Here is a 14356-nt window from a genome sequence, read left to right as displayed (position 1 = left end):
GTCAAAAGGTTCTTACTTTCACTTCATTTTTATTTTTCCATTTTGTGTGGATCATCTCCACCATCTCACATTATTGGCTAAAACTATGTTTCAGTTGTTGAGGTGTGCAGTTAACAATGTAACATCGTCATAAAAAAAGCTTGGAATATATTATTTCTAATGGTAACTACCTATTGGATATGTGAACCACTAGACCTAAGATGATAGTCGTAGGCATCTCTGAGCTACTCTTTCTTTTCTCATTGTTTTACTAAAACAAGGAAAGTCTATCACATCTGTAATTGACCCTTCCATTTTGGCTTGAAGAGCTCAAATAAATTGCTTCTAAGCCTAAGGAATTTAAGAATCCCCCAAGGCTTTGAATTTGGCAGTAACTTCATAGAACCTTAGCACCATGTTGTTATATCCAGGAAGTTTCTCTACATTTCAGAGGATTGTAGATGTGAATATAAAAAAGTGTTGGCTAGAATTTGTTGTCATGTTATATGTCTTTTTTATTATGGTGAAATACACATAATGTAAAATTGGCCATTTTACCACTTTCAAGTGAACAGTTCTGTGGCACTAAGTACAGTCACATTATTGTGCAACCATCCTGTTATCCATCTCCAGAACATTTTTGTCATCCCTAACTGAAACTCTCTACCCATCAAACAGTGATTCCTCCTTCCCAGCCCCCCTCAACCCCTGGTAGCCTGCTGCCTTTTGTTTCTATCAAACTGGCCATTCTAAGTACCTCATATAAGTGGATCATACAGTATTTGTCCTTTTGTGTCAGGCATATTTTCCATAGCATAAACTTTCTTTCTTTCTTTTTTTTTTGTTTTTAAGATTTTATTTATTTATTTGTCAGAGAGAGTGAGAGAGAGCACAAGCAGGGGGAGGGGCAGAGGGAGAGGGAGAAGCAGGCTCCCCACTGAGATCATGACCTGAGCTGAAGGCAGACATTTAGCTGACTGAGCCACTCAGGCGTCCCATTAGAATAAGTTTTCAAGGCTCATCCACGTTGTAGTCTGTATTAGAATTTCATTTTCTCTTAAGGCTGAGTAATAGTATGTGTATACCACGTTTTGTTTATCCATCTACCCATTGATGGATATTTGGGTTGTTTCTACCTTTTGTAGTGCTTTCTTATTTGAATACATATCTATCTTGCTTATCACATCACCTAGCATGTTGTATGCCCATACCAAGTATCTGTTGAATGAATAAATAAATGTGACAAAAATTCAGACATTTTCCACCTTGAGCAATTTAGTCCTGAAGGTATATTGTTCGTAGAAAAATAGATGCCTTTGGTTTGGCATTTTTAGAAGGAAAACAGAACAAAACCCTTTCCCATTTGCTAGGCGTGGGATGCCACTGTGTGCCATTTCAGATCCTCTTGGTTCCACCTCCACTCACGCTCTCTCCTGTGATTTCCTGTTTTGCACATGTTTAACCAGATTCACACAGATGCAGACTTAGCCCTGGCTGAGCAGCCTACTTTCCCAGAGCTGTTCTGATAATGTAGTGCAAGATGCCTGCAGAAACCCGCTCCATGGTTGTTCATGTGCAACTTGAAATTGTGAGGAAGGTAATGTTAATGATCATGGGGCATTTGTGATGGATGGGAAGAGGGGCAAGTGGATAAATCCTTTGCTTTCTCATCTGCTAGGTTGGCATACTGTAGTTGACTACCGAGAGTTACTAAGACTCTGACTTTTTGATAGATTGAGGTGAATTGTAGATGGCGAAGCATTTTCTGTTAGGCTCTAGCAAAATGTCCTTGGAGGAATTTCAGAAATGAGTGCCACATCAAACATTCACAAGATGTGGGAGAGGTGGTTTCATTCCACATTCCTGTCCAGTTGCCCTACATGGCCCCTGACGAAAAGGAACACAAAACCTGATGAGTCTTGAAAGCTGACGGCAAGCTGCTGTACTACCAAGTGTTAGGCCCAATTGCAGCTGTTATGAAAGATGTGGTATCTAAACCAGGACAGATCAACACCGGTTTTGGCATTTGGTATGGAGATACTGTCTAGCAAAGGCATTTTTTTCCCTCAAATTCCACTAGTGAAAGGAACTAAAAGCTGTTTGTTTTTGCTTGAGAATGCACAGCAGATGCATTCACTCCCTCATTCCAAGCCAAATTAACACTTCTGCCTTTTGTCAAAATATAGTTGGCAGGGACCTTGATGGTCTTGACATTCCTCAGAATCTCACACTGGTCCACTGCATCCATGATATGTTTGTTGGATTGGGTGAATAGAAAGCAGCAAGTATTAGAGATTCCCTAATGAGAAAGACCAGGTGGCACCCTCAGTACACTGACTAGAAATCTTAGATCACCCAATTCATTAGATATATCTTCTACTTTACACATTACTCTAGGTGACAGTTTTGCTGATCTTTCTGCCATGATGTAACAAGAACTCCCCTCAGTTTCCCTTAATACTCTTCTCACTTCTTTCTAAGCCCTTCCTGGTAATCACCATAAGCCACCTTTTAATTGCCTTTGCAATGAACCTCTGGCTTTTACTAACACTTCCCTTAGTGTCCTTCCAGCTTCTGCCCCGTGCTGCTCCAGTATGCACCTCCCATATTTTAGATTTTTGCTGTGGCAACATACCTCTCCCAGGTTCCATAGTCTGTGTTACGTAACTATTGCTACATAACAAATTGCTTGAAAATGTAGATTATAACCAATAAACATTTATTGTCTCACAGTGGCTGTGTGCCAGAAATTTGGAAGCAGCTTAGCTGGGTAGTTCTGACTCCAACTCTTTCATGAGGCTACGGTTAAGACATTGGCCAGGCCTGCAGTCATCTGGCGGCTTGACCGGTGCTGATGGATCTGATTCTAAGGGGTTCATGGGTTCAAATCACATGGCTGTTAGCAGGACGTCTCAGTTCCTTTATAAAAGGCTGCTCGACTGTCCTCATGGTATCATAGCTGAGTTTTCCCAGGATTAGCCAAAAGAAGGCAAGTCAGAGGCCCTAATATCTTGTTTGACCTAGACTTGTACATCACCTACCAGTATTTCTGCAGTATGCTAGTGGTTCCACAAGTCAGCTCTGTGCGATGCTAGAGGGAACTGTAGAAGGCATGAATACCAAGAAGCAGGGATCGCTGGGGCTATCTGTGGAGGCTGGCTCCCACAGTCTCTTTGCATTCTAAAAGCAGCATGTATCTTACTTGGGAATACCACCACAGTCTGTTTAATGGTGGGAGGATGGCCAGTTTTGATTGGATCTTACAGTAGAGACTGTGGTACATTAGGTCCAGGCTGTGGTAGCTGCTAAGCTCAGCTTAGCATAATGGCCCAGAAGATCTGATGTTTTTAGACCGATTTCTGGTAGAATGACCATGTGCAGTCTCTGGCTAGCCCTGATTGAAGAACTGCAGCGTAGATACCTAAGGTTTGGGAGCAAGACTGTGCTTTCTACAGAGAGCTACCTTCTGGAGGAATAAAAGAAAAAAAAAGGTATATCACACATACACACCCAGATCCTGGCTTACTCTTGTGTCCTAGTAGATGTTGTGTGTTGGACACCAGTTGACTCTGACTGAAGTTGTCTTTTCTGAGCTATTACAAAACTCATCAAATAAACTGCTTGGGTGCACATAGTAAAAATCCCATGTACAACAGAAATGGGGTATTTGGGATCAGGCCCATACGAATTCAGAAGATCGAGTAAATTATATAAACATGTTGCCTACGCCTCCCCTGCAGCCACGTCTTTTATATGGAGGTCTCTGTGGAATCACTTCTAAAATAAACTACTTGCCTGCAAGCTTTTGTTTCAATTTCTAGTTTAGGGATAATCTAAGACAAGACAGCAGGCTTTTAAATTTGATTGGCTATATGAAGACTTCCTTTACTATTTATATCAGAGTTCTCTGAGATGAAGTAAGAATTATAAATGATGCGATCCCGTATCTCCAAAAGCCTTATTGACTTAGCTCCCTTAGAGCTATTCAGCTCAGACTGTTGAATATGCACATCCTTTAAAGGTAGCTGATTTTGAGACAATTGTAACCAAACATCTATAGTTGGATATGCTTAGAAGGTTGTGTGCATTTCACATTTTTGAGGGTATCATTTTATAACTCTGCTCTCCATGCTTTGATATCATTGATAAGGCAGAACATATTTCTTTTTCTTTTCTTTTTTTTGGGGGGGGCAGGGAGCAGAACCTGTTTCACACAATGAGAGCATTTACTCAGTAAATTTGATGTTGCTACCTTAAATCCATTCTGCTAAAGCAAGGTATGAAAGACTACATTAATGACTTGGTATGTCTTGGCTGTTGAGTTTACGTATTTGTTTATGATTAACAATTTCTATCCCTATTTTGTAAATATTTCGTTGCCAATTACATGTGTAATGGAATGTAACACAAATCTCAAGTTTGCTTTTGTTATTTTGGGGAAGTGGGGTAGTGGAGTTAAATATTGTTGTGGAGAGTGGCGGTGCAACAGATCAAATCTTTTTAATTTTGATCTATAGTAACGCTATTAGTGTAACATCTTGTTGTGTTGCAGTGGAAGCTCTAACAAATTTTAAAGGCTTGGAAGGGAAATATTGACTTTGCAGTTTATCATCCTCAAGAATACTTTTCTCTAAGAAATTAGCTTGGGCATCCCAATATTTTAATGGGATCTTATTCAAAAATTAGGCACTTCTCATGGCAACATGGATTCCCTATCTGGATTGTTCACATTTAGCTAATACAACTTTTCTTTTTGGGGATGTTTAGCTATCCTATAAAACAATAGAAATATTTGGGACATTTATGGCTTTATATTTTTCTCTAGTCTTAAGAGATTGAGCCTACCATATAGTACAACAATCTATTCATATCTAACACGATGTGAAAATCAAGAGATCATATATGTGCAAGTACACTGTATACTGTACAAATAAACTATAGCAATAAAATAAAATATGACAATAAAATGAAGGGTAGCAATAAAATCTAGGGATGCAGGTTTAAGCAGTTCTCATTTCCATGTTTTGATGGTAGTATCTTAAAATAATAGTTTTGTGTATTCTTGGTAAAATTACCTAACTACGAAGAAAATAAAATGTTCAGTAGTTTGCCTTTAAACATACTCAAGATAAATTCCTAATGAGTTTTAATATACATGTTTTAAATGAACCTATAAAGAGAATGCAACTTTCGTAAAATGAATAACGTCTCTATCTCTGTACTTGAAGATACTTCTCAGCCTAAAAACAATGGAAGAAACATAAGATTGTGTTAGTGAAAAGCTTGCAAACTAAAAACATAGAAAACATCGTAAACAAAAAATATGAAAGAAAAATACATTTTTAAAGGTCATAGAAAATGTTAATATCATCAACGAAATGTATCAAGATAAAAAGAAAAGTCCACAATACCGTTGTAAAATAAACTAATTGAACAAATCACAGAAGAGGAAATAATTATGTTTAAGGTAATATGTAATAAGAATTCAATTAAAACAACAATGGATTTGTATCTATCAAAGTAACAAAAAAAATAGATAGTAACAGTGCTGATAAGGGTGTCATGATGGGATTTAGATTTCCACAAGTTTCTCTGAAAAATCAGTTGGGCAACATGTATTTAAAAACCTTAAAATTCTCAGTACCCTTTGACCCAGTTATTCACTTGAATGGAGTCTAGCCTAAAGAAATCATCATTGATGCATGCAGACTTTAAAATATTAAGTCACATAAAAATGAGTGTCTTTTTGTGTGTGAGGAAAAAAGCATTTCACAACTTTATCACAAATACTCCTCATAATATTGATAACTTAGTCTATGCTTCACATAGAGTTACAAGACGATGAAAGTTAATGACGTGGTTTATACTGTATTTTACAAATGAAGGAAACCAGGATCCAAAGAGGCTAAGTAATTTTCTTGAGAGAGATCAAAAATGATAGGGGCTGAATATAGATTACTATATTTGGCGACTGTGAAATCAGCTATCCTATCACTGATTCCTCATTCATTGTCTCATCAGATTTAAAGAGCTTATTCTAATTTTGTACATTTAATTTTAAATTCTTATATAATTTCTTATTAAAATTTAATTACTTATTGAAGATGAAAGCTCAGCTTGACTTCACAGTGATCTCTTCTTATCCACCAAACTGATTTGTCGTTTGAGAGTTATATTTTAAATTAAAATTAAATCAAATTAAATTAAAACTCAAGTCAAAGAAGCTATGAGTTCTCCTTTTGTTTTTCTTTAAAAAGGAAATTTTCATCTATTTTAGGTCAGTAAATTGTTAAAAATTAAACTGTTTTTGTGCTCATAAATCTATACAAAGGGGTCTTCTAGACAGAACGCATATTTATAATTACTTCAAGTAGTATGATATTGAATGGCACAGTATGCCAGGGATTTGGATTACCAATCTATGAAACTATTTCAAGACATTTAAGTCCATGTGTTTACTTCAATCCACAGTAAAAATTCTTTGAAATGACCAAATGAGTACAAAATAAGCAAAATTGTGTTTCAGTGCTGAAAAAGGGAAAGGATATCATCAATTCTCCAAAAGCTGTGAGGTCTTTCTGGAAACCACAGGACTGGGAGGATTGGATTTAAAGGACACTACCTTTATAGTCAAAAGAGTCAAAGGATGGAACCTCTGAGGAAATAAGTACATAAGATTCCTCCAGTAGAAGTCCAAATGCAGAGAAACAGTAGTCTGTATGTATAGACTTCCCTGTATCAGGGGAAAAAAATATACTCATTAATTGCTGGTGGGAGGGTAAATGGATACATTTCGGTAGGCCCTTCTGCAATACTAGATGTATCAAAAACCTGAAAATTTGCAAAACTTCTGCCTGAATTACCGGACTGGTGTACAACAATAAATGTTCACTGTAGCATTCTTTATAGTGTTTGAAACAATTGGAAAAAAGACCTAAATTTCCACAAATAGAATATGTTACATAAATCACACTAAACTGATACAACATACTGTGCAACCATAGTATAGATGTGTAAATATGAGGAGCAAACAAGATTAAGTAACTAGTAGGTTCAGTCTCTGTGTGGGGGGGGTGTGTGTGTATCTGAGGCCTCCCTCACATCTATTGAAATGGAATTTGTTTTATAACATATTGTGAAGTAGAAATGCAGAATATAAAACAACTTATAGCAAGATCCCAATTTATTTAAATATATTTTTAATTGCCTAATAAGATGGCAACAAATATATGACTAGTTGCCTCTACTTCATGGAATTTATGAGGAATTATCTTTCCCATTAGCAGTAATTTCTAAGTTTTTCTATACTGATTTACTTGAGTAAAAATAAATAGAATTTTTAAAAATTCTGTGAATTGCGAATTTTAAAATAGTTTGTTGCACAGCATTCATGACACTGAATCCAGTATGTTACTAAGCTGTGTGTGCATTTCTTGATCTTGGTAAACTAGGACATGCTGTTCCATAACCAGATCCAGGAGGGAAAATGCACTATCTCATTTGAAGGATGCAAACATATTTAGTCAAACAAGAAACTGGCTCATTTGAGAGTTTTATAGCAAACAAGGGCAGAAAGTAGTTTGCATAATTTTCTCATGCTCCTTTTATAGTGTTTATCTTTTATAAGGCTCTTTGGAACAGTTGCTCGTCCACCTGTCAAAAATGTGTCCTTTTATAGACTCAACCTTTTATTGCTCTCATGCCCTTGATATATAGTAGTCTTAGAAGTAGTATTGAATATGGTGGGCAAAATACTAATTTTAAATTTAAAAGGCCATCTTTTATAGACTAAAATAGAGAGTTTTGAATGACATGAAGAGAATAAACATAATATACAATCCTGTTTAGGGACACCTGGGTGGCTCAGTGGATTAAGCGTCCGACTCTTGATTTTGGCTCAGGCCATGATCTGAGGGTCCTGAGGTTGAGCCCCACTTCCAGTCTGCCCTCAGTGAGGAGTCTGCTTCTCTCCCTCTACCCCTCCCCCTGCTTGTGGGGAATACTCTCTTTCTCTCTCTAAAATAAAATTCTTTTTTTAAAAAGATTTTATTTATTTGAGAGAGAGAGAGAGTGGGAGAGAGAGAGAGAGAGCACAAGAGGGGGGAGCATCAGAGGGAGAAACAAGCCTCCCGCTGAGCGGGAAGCCTGATGCAGGACTCCATCCTGGGATCCCAGGATCATGATCTGAGCCAAAGGCAGATGCTTAACCAACTGAGCCACCCAGGTGCCCTATGATTTTATTTTACTTTACTTTTTAAAAACATTTATTTATTCCAGGGGCGCTGGGTGGCTCAGTTGGTTAAGCGTCTGCCTTTGGCTCGGGTCATGATCTGGGGTTCCGGGATGGAGTCCTGCCTTGGCTCCCTGCTCTGCTGGGAGCCTGCTTCTCCCTCTGCCTGCCATTCCCCCTGCTTGTGCTCTCTCACTCTCTCTGTCAAATAAATAAATAAAATCTTTAAAAATAAAATAGAATAGAATAGAATCTATTTAGCAGGAATAAAAATAAATTCATTGTTTTATCAACATTTTTGGAAAGTTTGTTAACAATTATATTTAAATCACTATCCTATGAAAAACTAAGCCAAGTAGCATTCATTTAAATTTGTTTTTATGGAACATAATTCTGCATCAATTCCAAGTGAAAATATTTGTGTTGTGAGTCTATCAATTACATAAATATTTTGGGCATGCAAACAGTTGCTTTAACTTCTTTTTAGTGGAATAAGATATCTAGTATTTCTCAATTCACATAAAATTTGTCAAGCTGTGTTCTACATATATTTATTGACCTACATCCTAGAAGTGTTTTGCATGATACTGAATGAACACAATCCTACAAATCTGTATGCAGGAATACATTTCCATTCATAAAGGGATATTATCCAAGACCTTAAGTAGAAAGCTGCCCATCCTTTGTTTTGTGCAATTAAATTCCAAGTTCCCTTTATATAATCATGAGCAAGAATAATAAATGAAGTAAGAGAAATTCTGTTCTTGTTAAAAAGCAAACATCCTTACACACACACACACACACACACACACACACACCACTTTTCCAATACCACCACTTCCCATTCCTAGTAATAGGAGATGTGGGGCTAAAATTTAACATTCATGCAGAGACATGGGAGTTAAATATCACATTTTCATATTGTACTTGGGAGAGGACTTCATATTTTGCTTGATAGAGTTTGCAAATTGTGCTTTCACATTGCACTTTGAAACATTTGTTTTCTCTGAAACATGGTAGCTAATTGGGCTAACAATTCTTAGCTGTCAAGAGCAGTTTTAGATGTGGTCCCTTTCTGTTCAGTGTGTGATGATTTTAAGACTGCTTAGAGGACAGAAGTAGACAGCCCTTCATCAGGTGTACAATGGTAAAGATCTGCTTTTTTCTTAAGAGGTCTGTTAATTGGATATGCATGCAATACCCAAGGTGCAGTGAAAAGATAAGACAGCAGTTAAAGTCTGCAAAGTGAATGAGTTTTTTTAGGTTCAATTGTGATTATTTTGCCACCTCTACTTTCACTGGTGCCTTCATGCATTTTATTTTACCTTACCTAGTGAGTATTTTTGTCGATCTCCATGGAATTTTCTTGAGATGTCTTATCTTCTGGTTCTCAATGTAAATATACTTGGAATAAAATAAACCCAATGGTGTTATCTATGAATAGCTGGTTAATAGGAATCTATGGTAATATTTTTGAAATGGAATGGAATTGTATTTGTACTTAGAGTGTATGTTTTTACTAGTTATCTAAACTTTAGAAATGCATGCTTATTGTCATTGTATATGGAATAGTATAGAAGTTTTCTTGAGCTCAATTTCTTTCTTTCTACTGGCATTGACATCAATCATACAATGTTTTGAATATTAAGATCTGCAAACTAAATTCTCTCTTTTCTGAGCAAAACAGTTGAGGAAGTTCATTCAAAAACCAGCCATGAAAATTAAGACATAATCAAACCAAATGTTGCAGAAGACAGGCAAAGTTCCGTACATTAGGGTCCATAAAGTCAGTCTAATATGATAGGCAAACAATTATTCAGTTAATTGAAACTGTGATAAACATAATATGAGAAACATATGCCGTGTTCTGAGAATGTATAAAATGGGAACTCTCCCTAATTTGGTGTCAGCAAACCGTGAGTTATTTTCAAAGAAACCATCACATACTTTTATTTTTGAATAACCTTAGTTGTAAGCCTGGAGTTATAGCTAAAACTTGGTTTATAAGAGTTTAATATCTTTATCACTTCTTTTCTAGGATAATTTTCAAACTTAATAGTTATCTAGTGTTAAGTTCTTCATAGTTTTAGGGGTTGGTTTTGGTATGTGTATTTTCCTTACTCAGCAATAACAGGCAGACTTGAAATCATTTCACACTTTGTATCTAAGATTTCTGTAATAAAATATCAATTTTCATCAATTAGTTAAAACACACCCATTAATAATATTACCTAAATCTATGTTAAATGTCCAGTTAAATATTTTTAAGTGCCAAATTTATAACTGCTGTAATTTTTTGTTGTTTTTAGTTTGAAGATAAAAGCCTAGCTTCATGTATTATTGATATTAGCCACTCTGACAGGTGTGAGGTAATATCTCATTATAGTTTTGATTTGTATTTCCCTGATGCTGAGTGATGTTGAGCATCTTTTCATCTATCTGTTGGCTATCTGGATGTCTTCTTTGGAGAAATGTCTGTTCATGTCTTCCCATTTTTTAATTGGATTATTCATTTTTTGGATGTTGAGTTTTATAAGTTCTTTATATATTTTGGATATTAACCCTTTATCAGATATGTCATTTGCATAGATCTTCTCCCATTCCATAGGTTGCCTTTTACTTTTGGTGATAGTTTACTTCACTGTGCAGAAGCTTTTTATCTTGATGAGGCCCCAGTAGTTTATTTTTGGTTTTGTTTCCCTTGCCTCAGGAGACATAGCTAGTAAGAAGTTGCTGTGGCCAATGTCAAAGAGATTACTCTCTGTGTTCTCCTCTAGGACTTTTATGGTTTCAAGTCTCACATTTAGGTCTTAATCCATTTTGAATTTATTTTTGTGTATGGTGTAAGAAAGTGGTCCAGTTTCATTCTTTTTGCATCTTGCTGTCCAGTTTTCCCAACACTATTTGTTGAAGAGACTGTGCCCGCCCCCATTGGATATTCTTTTCTGCTTTGTCGAAGATTAATTGACCATATAGTTGTGGGTTCATTTCTGAGTGTTCTATTCTGTTCCATTGATCTATGTGTCTGTTTTTGTGCCAGTACCATATTGTTTTTATCGCTACAGCTGTGCAGTATAACTTGAAGTCTGGAACTGTGATGCCTCCCTTAATTTCTCTTCCTGCTGCTTCATTACTGATGTATAGAAATGCAACGGATTTCTGTACTTTGATTTTGTATCCTGCAACTCTACTGAATTCGTGTATCAGCTCTAGCAGTGTTTTGGTGGAGTCTTACAAGTTTTCTATATAAAGCATCATGTCATCTGCAACGAGTGAAAGTTTGACTTCTTCTTCGCCAATTTGGATGCCTTTTATTTCCTTTTGTTGTCTGATTGCTGTGGCTAAGACTTCCAGAGCTATGTTAAATAACGGTGGTGAGAGTGGATGTCCTTGTCTTGTTCCTGACTGTAGAGGAAAAGCTCTCAGTCTTTCCCCACTGAGGATGATAATAGCTGTGGGCATTTCCTATATGGCCTTTGTTATGTGAGGTATGTTCCCTCTAACCCTACTTCAAGGATGTGGAGAAAGGGGAACCCTCTTGCACTGTCGTTGGGAATGCAAACTGTTGCAGCCACTCTGGAGAACAGTGTGGAGGTTCCTCAAAAACTTAAAAATAGAACTACCCTACAAAGAGGCAATTGCACTACTAGGTATTTACCCAAGAATACAAAAATACTAATTTGAAGAGATACATGAACCCCGATGTTTATAGCGCCATTGTCTACAGTAGCCGAATTATGCAAAGAGCCCAAATGGCCATTGCCTGATGAATGGATAAAGCTGTGGTTATATATACAATGTAATATTATTTATCCATAAAAAAAGAATAAAATCTTGCCATTTGCAACAACATGGATGGAGCTAGAGAATATTGTGCGAAGTGAAGTAAGTCAGAGAAAGACAAATACCATATGATTTCACTCATATGTAGAATTAAGAAAAAAAACAAATGAGCATAGGGAAGAAGAGAGAGAGAGAGAGGCAAACCAAGAAACAGATTCTTAACTCTGGAGAACAAACTGATGCTCACCAGAGGGAAAGTGGGGGGGGGGGTGATAGGGATTAAGGAGTGTACTTGTGCTGATCACCGAGTGTTATATGTAAGTATTGAAGCACTAAATTGCACTTCTGAAACTAATATTACACTGTATGTTAACTAACTGAAATTTAAATAAAAACTTTTTTTTAAAAAAAACCTAGTTTCTTAATAGTCCTAATCTGATTCATTAGTATAATCTCATAATTAATATCAAAGATTGGAAAACAATAAAATATCATGGAGTTCTCCTGAATTGCATTTGGGATTTAGACTCTGAGTTATTTCAAGACACTTATATTTTGAAATTTAGACCTAATGGCATTTAACTTGCTACTAACTTGGTCCAACATAAATGTACCTTTATATTCTGTGCTTAGAGTGGGAAATAAAGATTACGGTTTCATTTAAACATAGTAGGGAGGAGGAAAAAATACCAAAGATATGTGGAATTAATTCTAAAATGTTATACATATTGTATTCCCTTATTGAGAAGTATCCTAGTATTCCCAAACTGAATATTTAGAAAATCTCTAAGACCATCAACACATTTATGAATATGTATTTTCCTTCCTATTTTCTTTAGTTTTCCTTTAAAACTAAAATGAAAATGCAATCAGATACTGCATGTTGACAGGTATGACAAACTCACTGACTTACTTGGCTCATCAAGTTTTGACATCAGCACTATTTCCCTAAATGTATTTTAAACCCTTATAATTCTTTACATGTGAACTTCATAAAGTAATGATATGGATATGCCAAATATCCAATTCTTATTTTTGTGCAATAATGATTAGTTAATAGATTCACTGAAAATAATATCCTGTTTACAACTCCATTATTCCGTTTGTAATAAAGTTGGCATCCTCGAATTGTAAACATGTTTCTAGTTAAAATTAAATGTTTACACATGATGAACACATTCTTCTTATTTTACTCTTTCTAGATTAATCATTTTGCATAAGAACATCTAAGTCTCAATCTCTAAACTATAGGATAAATCATAAAATTAAAAGAATAAGAATCTGAAATCCAGGATGGTTTTGTTATTCATTCAAGATGTGAACTTGGCCAATCACTTCCTTTTCTTGTCACCTGTTTTCCTCATCTAAAGAGTGAATCTGTTTGTTTCATTTCATGGTTTTCACTTTTCAGCAGTAGAAGCCTCTTGTCAGACAATATCTTATGCACAATTTCAGCATGTATATTAAAAATAATAATAATGGAGCTTCTCTTATAGAAACAGGAATGATGGAGAAGGGCAGTGGAGTAGGGTTGGGGATTTTAGAGCCCAATCCTAAATACTGAGTAGTCCTCACCTTCCAATACAACCTGTTGAAGATGGCTCTACATCAAATAATTCCTTGAGTTCCATGGACCATATTTTGAAAATCATGTAATTATATATGATCATTATGTTTCTTTAAAATTCCAAAATAATGTAATTCTCAATTTCATAAATGGAGATGTCTTTCAAAGCTCTGAAAATCCTATTGTACTTTAAAAAAAAAAAGAAATGTACAAATAAGTAGGTTTCAATTTATGCTAAGAAGGATTCTAAGGTAAAAAGCTCACACGTCATACTAAAGCCACTGACTTAAGTATTCCATAGAACAGTGCTATAATCCCAAATAGTTTCTATTTTAGGAAATAAATAAATTGATAAAACTCCAAAGAACCCTTCAACATTCAGAAAAATCACAGAAGTCCTTTAGTTAAATGTTAATTCTCTTGCCCATCTTTATTCTTCACTGGGGAGATGAGAAAAAAAATTAATATGGGGGTTAAATTTAAAGGCAGAATGTACTTGGGGCGTCTGCGTGGCTCAGTAGGTTAAGCATCTGCCTTCAGCTCAGGTCATGATCCCAGGGTCCTGGGATTAAGTCCAGTATTGGACTCCCTGCTCAGCCAGAAGCCTGCTTCTCCCTCTCCCTCTGCTGCTCCCCCTGCTTGTGCTCGCGCGTTCTCGCTCTCTGTGTCAAATAAATAAATAAATAAATAAATAATCTTAAAAAAAAATAAAGGCAGAATGTGCTTAAAAGATTTTTTCCCTTCCTAACTTTGGTTACCAGCGAGTGAACACTTCCATCAGTACACACATATACACC

General features: G+C 36.0%; 1 protein-coding gene across 1 annotated transcript in view; it reads left to right on the top strand.

Moving 5' to 3' along the window:
- Positions 1 to 14356, top strand: part of THSD7A (thrombospondin type 1 domain containing 7A) — a 436418-nt gene that overhangs the window by 158623 nt on the left and 263439 nt on the right. The window lies entirely within an intron of this gene.

This window comes from Halichoerus grypus, chromosome 12 (assembly GCF_964656455.1).
Source record: "Halichoerus grypus chromosome 12, mHalGry1.hap1.1, whole genome shotgun sequence".
Taxonomy (NCBI): domain Eukaryota; kingdom Metazoa; phylum Chordata; class Mammalia; order Carnivora; family Phocidae; genus Halichoerus; species Halichoerus grypus.
The sequence above is the reverse complement of the archived record's forward strand: the minus strand, read 5'-3'. Positions and strand labels throughout refer to the sequence as shown.